This window comes from Arachis stenosperma, chromosome 3 (genome assembly GCF_014773155.1).
Source record: "Arachis stenosperma cultivar V10309 chromosome 3, arast.V10309.gnm1.PFL2, whole genome shotgun sequence".
Taxonomy (NCBI): domain Eukaryota; kingdom Viridiplantae; phylum Streptophyta; class Magnoliopsida; order Fabales; family Fabaceae; genus Arachis; species Arachis stenosperma.
Window position 1 is genome coordinate 29,227,700 of NC_080379.1, and position 8,573 is coordinate 29,236,272.

The 8,573-nt window shown below is 37.5% G+C and overlaps 1 non-coding gene across 1 annotated transcript; it reads left to right on the top strand.

Moving 5' to 3' along the window:
* The first annotated feature begins 6,492 nt into the window (after positions 1-6,492).
* On the top strand, positions 6,493-6,600 carry LOC130972105 (small nucleolar RNA R71). Its single transcript, XR_009083303.1, has one exon. It is a non-coding gene; the product is annotated as a small nucleolar RNA R71 (small nucleolar RNA).
* The last annotated feature ends 1,973 nt before the right edge of the window (positions 6,601-8,573 follow it).

Consider the following 8,573-nt stretch of genomic DNA (forward strand, 5'->3'; position numbering starts at 1 on the left):
TGATTTACTCTTTTCATAACTTGAACAATTCTTAGCAATGGCTCCAAAAACTTGGTGCACATTACTATGGTTCACTCACATTCTTCATAACTTCACACAACTAACCAGCAAGTGCACTGGGTCGTCCAAGTAATAAACCTTACGTGAGTAAGGGTCGATCCCACGGAGATTGTTGGTATGAAGCAAGCTATGGTCATCTTGTAAATCTTAGTTAGGCTGATTCAAATGATTATAATGGTTTTCGAAAATAATAATAAATAAAGCATAAAATAAAGATAGAGATACTTATGTAAATCATTGGTAAGAATTTCAGATAAGTGTATGGAGATGCTGTGTTCCTTCTGAATCTCTGCTTTCCTACTGCTTTCATCCAATCCTTCATACTCCTTTCCATGGTAAGCTGTATGTAAGGCATCACCATTGTCAATGGCTACATCCCATCCTCTCAGTGAAAATGGTCCAAATTCTCTGTCACAGCACGGCTAATCATCTGTTGGTTCTCGATCATGTTGGAATAGAATCTATTGATTCTTTTGCGTCTGTCACCACGCCCAACAATCGCGAGTTTGAAGCTTGTCACAGTCATTCAATCCTTGAATCCTACTCGGAATACCACAGATAAGGTTTAGACTTTCCGGATTCTCAAGAGTGGCCGCCAAAGGGTTCTAGCTTATACCACGAAAATTCTGATTAAGAAATCCAAGAGATATTCGTTCGGTCTAAAGTAGAATAGAAGTGGTTGTCAATCACGTGTTCATAGGTGAGAATGATGATGAGTGTCACGGATCATCACATTCATCATGTTGAAGTGCAACGAATATCTTAGAATAAGAATAAGCTTGAATTGAATAGAAAATAGTAGTACTTTGAATTAAAACTCGAGGTACAGCAGAGCTCCACACCTTAATCTATGGTGTGTAGAAACTTCACTGTTGAAAATACATAAGTGGTGGTCCAGGCATGGCCGAATGGCCAGCCCCCTAAATGTGATATGAATTCGAAAATAGGGAAAAGGACTAGATACCAAGATGTCAAATACAATAGTAAAATGTCCTATTTATACTAGACTAGCTACTAGGATTTACAGAATTGAGTAAATGATGCAGAAATCCACTTCTGGGACCCACTTGGTGTGTGCTTGGGCTGAGCTTGAGCTTTACACATGAAGAGGCTTCTCTTGGAGTTAAACGCCAAGTTGTAACGTGTTTTTGGCGTTTAACTCTGGTTCGTGACGTGTTTCTGGCGTTTTACTCCAGAAAGCAACATGGAACTGGCGTTGAACGCCAGTTTGCGTCGTCTAAACTCGAACAAAGTATGGACCATTATATATTGCTAGAAAGCCCTGAATGTCTACTTCCCAATGCCGTTGAGAGCGCGCCATTTGGAGTTCTGTAGCTCCAGAAAATCCATTTCGAGTGCAGGGAGGTCAGAATCCAACAGCATCAGCAGTCCTTTGTCAGCCCTCTATCAGACTTTTGCTCAGGTCCCTCAATTTCAGCCAGAAAATATCTGAAATCCTAGAAAAACACACAAACTCATAGTAAAGTCCAGAAATGTGAATTTAGTATAAAAACTAATGAAAACATCCCTAAAAGTAGCTAGATCCTACTAAAAACTACCTAAAAACAATGCCAAAAAGCGTATAAATTATCCGCTCATCACAACACCAAACTTAAATTGTTGCTTGTCCCCAAGAAACTGAAAATCAAATAGGATAAAAAGAAGAGAATATACTATAAATCTCAAAATATCAATGAATATTAGTTCTAATTAGATGAGCGGGACTTGTAGCTTTTTGCTTCTGAACAGTTTTGGCATCTCACTTTTTCCTTTGAAGTTCAGAATGATTGGCATCTATAGGAACTCAGAATTTTAGATAGTGTTATTGATTCTCCTAGTTAGGTATGTTGATTCTTGAACACAGCTACTTTTATGAGTCTTGGCCATGGCCCTAAGCACTTTGTTTTCTAGTATTACCACCGGATACATAAATGCCACAGACACATGATTGGGTGAACTTTTTCAGATTGTGACTCAGCTTTGCTAAAGTCCCCAGTTAGAGGTTTCCAGAGCTCTTAAGCACACTCCTTTTTCCTTTGGATCATGACTTTAACCACTCAGTCTCAAGCTTTTCACTTGGATCTGCATGCCACAAGCACATGGTTAGGGACAGCTTGATTTAGCCACTTAGGCCTGGATTTTACTTCTTTGGGCCCTCCTATCCATTGATGCTCAAAGCCTTGGATCCTTTTTACCCTTGCCATTTGGTTTTAAGGGCTACTGGCTTTTTCTGCTTGCTTTTTCTTTTTCTTTTATTTTTTTTCGCAAGCTTTTGTTATTCACTACTTTTTCTTGCTTCAAGAATCAATTTTATGATTTTTTAGATCATCAATAACATTTCTTTTTTTCATCATTCTTTCAAGAGCCAACAATTTTAACATTCATAAACAACAAGATAAAAAATATGCATTGTTCAAACATTCATTCAGAGAACAAAAAGTATTGTCACCACATCAATATAATTAAACTAATTTCAAGGATGAATTCGAAACTCATGTACTTCTTATTCTTTTGGATTAGAAACAATTTTTCATTTAAGAGAGGTGAAGGATTCATGGAATTATTCATAGCCTTAAGACATAGTTACTAAACACTAATGATCATGTAATAAAGACTCAAAACATAAACAAATATGAAGCTTAAAACCGAAAAACAGAGAAATAGGAATAAGGAAGTTAAGGAATGAGTCCTCCTTAGTGATGGTGGCGTCTTCTTCTTGAAGGACCAATGATGTCCTTGAGCTCCTCTATGTCTCTTCCTTGCCTTTGTTGCTCCTCCCTCATAGCTCTTTGATCTTCTCTAATCTCATGGAGAATGATGGAGTGCTCTTGGTGCTCCACCCTTAATTGGTCCATGTTATAACTCAAGTCTTCTAGATAAGTGTTGAGTTGTTCCCAATAATTGTTTGGAGGAAAATGCATCCCTTGAGGCATCTCAGGGATTTCTTGATGGTGAGCTTCCTCATGCGTCTCTTGAGATCCATGAGTAGGCTCTCTTGTTTGCTCCATCCTCTTCTTAGTGATGGGCTTGTCCTCTTCAATGAGGATGTCTCCTTCTATGATAACTCTAGCTGAGTAGCATAGATAGCAAATGAGATTAGGAAAAGCTAGCCTTGCCAAGGTAGAAGGCTTTTCGGCTATTTTGTAGAATTCAAGAGAGATGACTTCATGAACTTCTACTTCCTCTCCAATCATGATGCTATGGATCATGATGGCCCGATCCACAGTAACTTCGGATCGGTTGCTAGTGGGGATGATGGAGTGTTGGATGAACTCCAACCATCCTCTAGCCACAGGCTTAAGGTCCAGTCTTCTCAATTGAACCGGCTTGCCTTTAGAGTCTCTTTTCCATTGAGATCCTTCAACACATATGTCCATAAGGACTTGGTCCAACCTTTGATCAAAGTTGACCCTTCTAGTGTAGGGTCGTGCATCTTCTTGCATCATAGGCAAGTTGAATGCCAACCTTACATTTTCTGGACTGAAATCTAAGTATTTCCCCCGAACCATTGTAAGATAATTCTTTGGATTCGGCTTCATACTTTGATCATGGTTCCTAGTGATCCATGCATTGGTATAGAATTCTTGAACCATTAAGATTTTAACTTGTTGAATGGGGTTGGTCAGAACTTCCCAACCTCTTCTTTAGATCTCATGTCGGATCTCCGGATACTCATTTTTCTTGAGCATGAAAGGGACCTCAGGGATCACCTTCTTCTTGGCCACAACTTCATAGAAGTGGTCTTGATGGACCTTTGAGATGAATCTCTCCATCTCCCATGACTCGGAGGTGGAAGCTTTTGTCTTCCCTTTCCTCTTTCTAGAGGTTTCTCCGGCCTTAGGTGCCATAAGTGGTTATGGAAAAATAAAAAAAGCTATGCTTTTACCACACTAAACTTAGAATATTGCTCACCCTCAAGCAAAAGAAGAAAGAATAGAAGAAGAAGAAGAAAATATGGAGGAAAGGGGGGAGAGATGTGTATTCGGCCAAGGGGGAGAAGAGAGGGTTGTGTTGTGTGAGAATGAAGAAGGATGGAGGGGTTTATATACTGGAGGGAGAGGGGTTGGGTTCGGCCATTTAGGGTGGGTTTGGGTGGGAAAGAGAATTTGAATTTGAAGGTAGGTGGGGTTTATGGGGAAGAGTGGATGGATGTGAGTAAGAAGAGAGAGGGTGAGTTGAGGTAGGTGGGGATCCTGTGGGTCCACAGATCCTGAGGTATCAAAGATTTATCATCCCTGCACCAATTAGGTATGTAAAATGCCCTCTGCATGCAATCCTGGCGTTTAACTCCAGATTGATGCTTGTTTCTGGCATTAAATGCCAGTTCTATGCTTGTTTTGGGCGTTCAACGCCAGTCTGCAGCATGTTTCTGGCGTTGAACGCCAGTTCCATGCTTATTTCTGGCGTTTAACGCCAGCTCTCCTCAGGGTGTAATCCTGGCATTTGAATGCCAGACTGTTGCTTGTTTCTGGCGTTCAACGCCAGATTCATGCTCTATTCTGGCGTTGAACGCCAGCCAGATGCTCCTTACTAGCGTTTAAATGCCAGTAAGCTCTTCCTCCAGGGTGTGCTATTTTTTATTCTATTTTTAATTTTAGTATTTATTTTGTGACTACACATGATCATGAACCTAATAAAACATAAAAGAACAATAAAAATATAGATAAATAAAAATTGGGTTGTCTCCCAATAAGCGCTTCTTTAATGTCAATAGCTTGACAGTGAGCTTTCATGGAGCCTCACAGATGTTCAGAGCATGATGAGGGCCTTCCAACACCAAACTTAGAGTTTGAATGTGGGGGCTTTTCAACACCAAACTTAGAGTTTGGTTGTGGCCTCCCAACACCAAACTTAGAGTTTGACTGTGAGGGCTTTGTTTGACTCTGTATTGAGAGAAGCTTATCGTGCTTCCTCTCCATGGTTGCAGAAGAAGGTCCTTGAGCTTTAAACACAAGGTAGTCCCCATTCAATTGAAGGACTAGCTCTCCTCTGTCAACATCAATTACAGCTCCTGCTGTGGCTAGGAAGGGTCTTCCAAGGATGATGCATTCATCCTTCTCCTTCCTAGTGTCTAAGATTATGAAATCAACAGGGATGTAAAGGCCTTTAACCTTCACCAACACGTCCTCTACCAATCCATAAGCTTGTTTTATTGACTTGTCTGCCATCTCTAATGAGATTCTTGCAGCTTGTACCTCAAAGATTCCCAGGTTCTCCATTACAGAGAGTGGCATGAGATTTATACCTGACCCCAGGTCACACAAAGCCTTCTCAAAGGTCATGGTGCCCATGGTACAGGGTATTAAGAATTTACCAGGATCTTGTTTCTTTTGAGGTAAAGTTTGTTGAACCCATGTATCTAGTTCACTAATGAGCAAGGGAGGTGCATCTTCCCAGGTCTCATTACCAAACAACTTGGCATTTAGCTTCATGATAGCTCCTAGATATTAAGAAACTTTCTCTCCAGTTACATCTTCATCCTCTTCAGGGGAAGAATAGTTTTCAGAGCTCATGAATGGCAGAAGGAGGTTTAATGGAATCTCTATGGTCTCTATATAAGCCTCAGATTTCTTTAGGTCCTCAATAAGGAACTCCTTCTTGTCTGGGAGATGTCCCATGAGGTCTTCCTCATTGGGATTCACGTCCTCCCCTTCCTCTCTAGGTCTTGCCATTTTGATTATGTCAATGGCCTTGCACTCTCTTTTCGAATTCTCTTCAGTATTGCTTGGGAGAGTACTAGGAGGTGTTTCAGTGATTTTCTTACTCAGCTGCCCACTTGTGCCTCCAAATTTCTGATTGAGGACCTTGTTTCACTCATGAAACTTAAAGTGGCCTTAGACAGATCAGAGACTATATTTGCTAAGCTAGAGGAGCTTGCTCAGAATTCTTTGTCTTTTGCTGAGAAGGTGATGGAAATGGCTTGCTATTACTAAGCCTGTTTCTTTCACCATTATTAAAGCCTTGTTGGGTCTTTTGTTGATCCTTCCATGAGAAGTTTGGATGATTTCTCCATGAAGAATTATAGGTGTTCCCATAGGGTTCACCCATGTAATTCACCTCTGCCATTGTAGGGTTCTCAGGATCATAAGCTTCTTCTTCAGAAGATGCCTCTTTAGTACTGTTGGATGCATTTTGCCATCCATTCAGACTTTGAGAGATCATGTTGACTTGCTGAGTCAACATTTTATTCTGAGCCAATATGGTATTCAGAGCATCAATTTCAAGAACTTCCTTCCTCTAAGGTGTCCTATTACTCACAGAATTCCTCTCAGAAGTGTACCTAAATTGGTTATTTGCAACCATGTCAATGAGTTCTTGAGCTTTTGCAGGCATTTTCTTTAGGTGAATGGATCCACCTGCAGAATGGTCCAGTGATATCTTAGAGAACTCAGATAGACCATAATAGAATATATCCAAAATGATCTACTCTGAAAGCATGTCAAAAGGACATCTTTTAGTCATCTGCTTGTATCTTTCCCAAGCTTCATAGAGGGATTCACCATCTTTCTGTTTGAAGGTCTGAACATCCACTCTAAGCTTGCTCAGTTTTTGAGGAGGAAAGAACTTAGCCAAGAAGGCCGTGACCAGCTTATCCCAAGAGTCCAGGCTATCTTTAGGTTGTGAGTCCAACCATGTTCTAGCTCTGTCTCTTACAGCAAAAGGGAAAAGCATGAGCCTGTAGACTTTAGGATATACTCCATTAGTCTTAACAGTCTCACAGATCTGCAAGAACTCAGTTAAAAACTTATAAGGATCTTCTGATGAAAGTCCATGAAACTTGCAGTTCTGTTGCATTAGAGCAACTAGTTGAGGTTTCAGCTCAAAATTGTTTGCTCCAATGGAAGGGATTGAGATGCTTCTTCCATCAAATTTGGAAGTAGGTGTAGTAGAATCACCAAGCATCCTCCTTGCGTTATTGTTGTTGGGTTCGGCTGCCATATCCTTTTCTTGTTCAAAAATTTCAGTAAGGTTGTCTCTGGATTATTGTATTTTAGCTTCTCTTAATTTCCTCTTCAGAGTCCTTTCAGGTTCAGGATCAGCTTCAACAAGAATGCCTTTTTCCTTATTCCTGCTCATATGAAAGAGAAGAAAACAAAGAAATTCTGGAATCCTCTATGTCACAGTATAGAGATTCCTTTATGTGAGTAGAAGAATAAAAGAATAGAAGAAGGATGAGAAAAATTCGAACACAGATAGAGGAGAGGGTTCGAATTTTTAGATGAAGAGAAGTGTTAGTAAATGAATAAATAAAAAGAAAAGAGACGAGAGAGAGGAGAAAATTCGAATTTTAACTAAAAGAAAAAATATTTTTGTTTTTATTTTAATTATTAGTTAAAATTTGAAAATTAAGAGAAGAGGTAAGATAAAATTAAAATTTAAAAAAATTAGTTAATAAAAAAGAATTTTGAAAAAGGGGGAGGTTGATTTTCGAAAATTAGAAAGAGAAAAGTAGTTAGGTGGTTTTGAAAAAGATAAGAAACAAACAAAAAGTCAATTAGTTAGTTGAAAAAGATTTGAAAATCAATTTTGAAAAGATAAGAAGTTAGAAAAGATTTTTGAAATTGATTTTGGAAAAGATATGATTTGAAAAGATATGATTGAAAATATATTTTGAAAAAGATTTGATTTTTTAAAATTAAAATTGATTACTTGACTAACAAGAAACTAAAAGATATGATTCTAGAATTTAAAGATTGAACCTTTCTTAACAAGAAAGTAACAAACTTCAAATTTTTGAATCAATCACATTAATTGTTAGCAAAGTTTTCGAAAATTTGAAATGAAATTAGGAAAAAGATTTAAAAAAAATATTTTCAAATTTTCGAAAATCATAAAAAATGAAAAAGATTTGATTTTTGAAAAAAATTTTGAAAAGATAGGATTTTTTTTTAAAATTGAAATCTTGACTTGACTAAAAAGAAACAACTTATTTTAAAAATTTTTGACTAAGTCAACCCAAAATTTCAAATTTTATGAGAGAAATAAGGGAAATATATTTTTTATTTTTAAATTTTTAATGAGGAGAGAGAAAAACACAAAAATGACTCACAACATAAAAATTATGAATCAAAACACATGATGCATGCAAGAACACTATGAATGTCAAGATGAACACCAAGAATACTTTGAATGTCAAGATGAACATCAAGATTTTATTTTTGAAAAATTTTCAAGAAAAGAAAACATGCAAGACACCAAACTTAGAAATTTTTCATATTTAGACACTAAGAATTCAAAAATTCATATGAGAAACAAAAAAAACACAAAACAAGAAAATATCAAGATCAAACAAGAAGACTTACCAAGAACAACTTGAAGATCATGAAGAACACATGCATGAATTTTCGAAAAATGCATAAATTTTAAAAACATGCAATTGACACCAAACTTAAAAATTGACACTAGACTCAAACAAGAAACACAAGATATTTTTTATTTTTATGATTTTATTAATTTTTTTGTATTTTTATTATTTTTGGAAAAAAGCAAACAAAGAAAAAAAATTTTTGAAA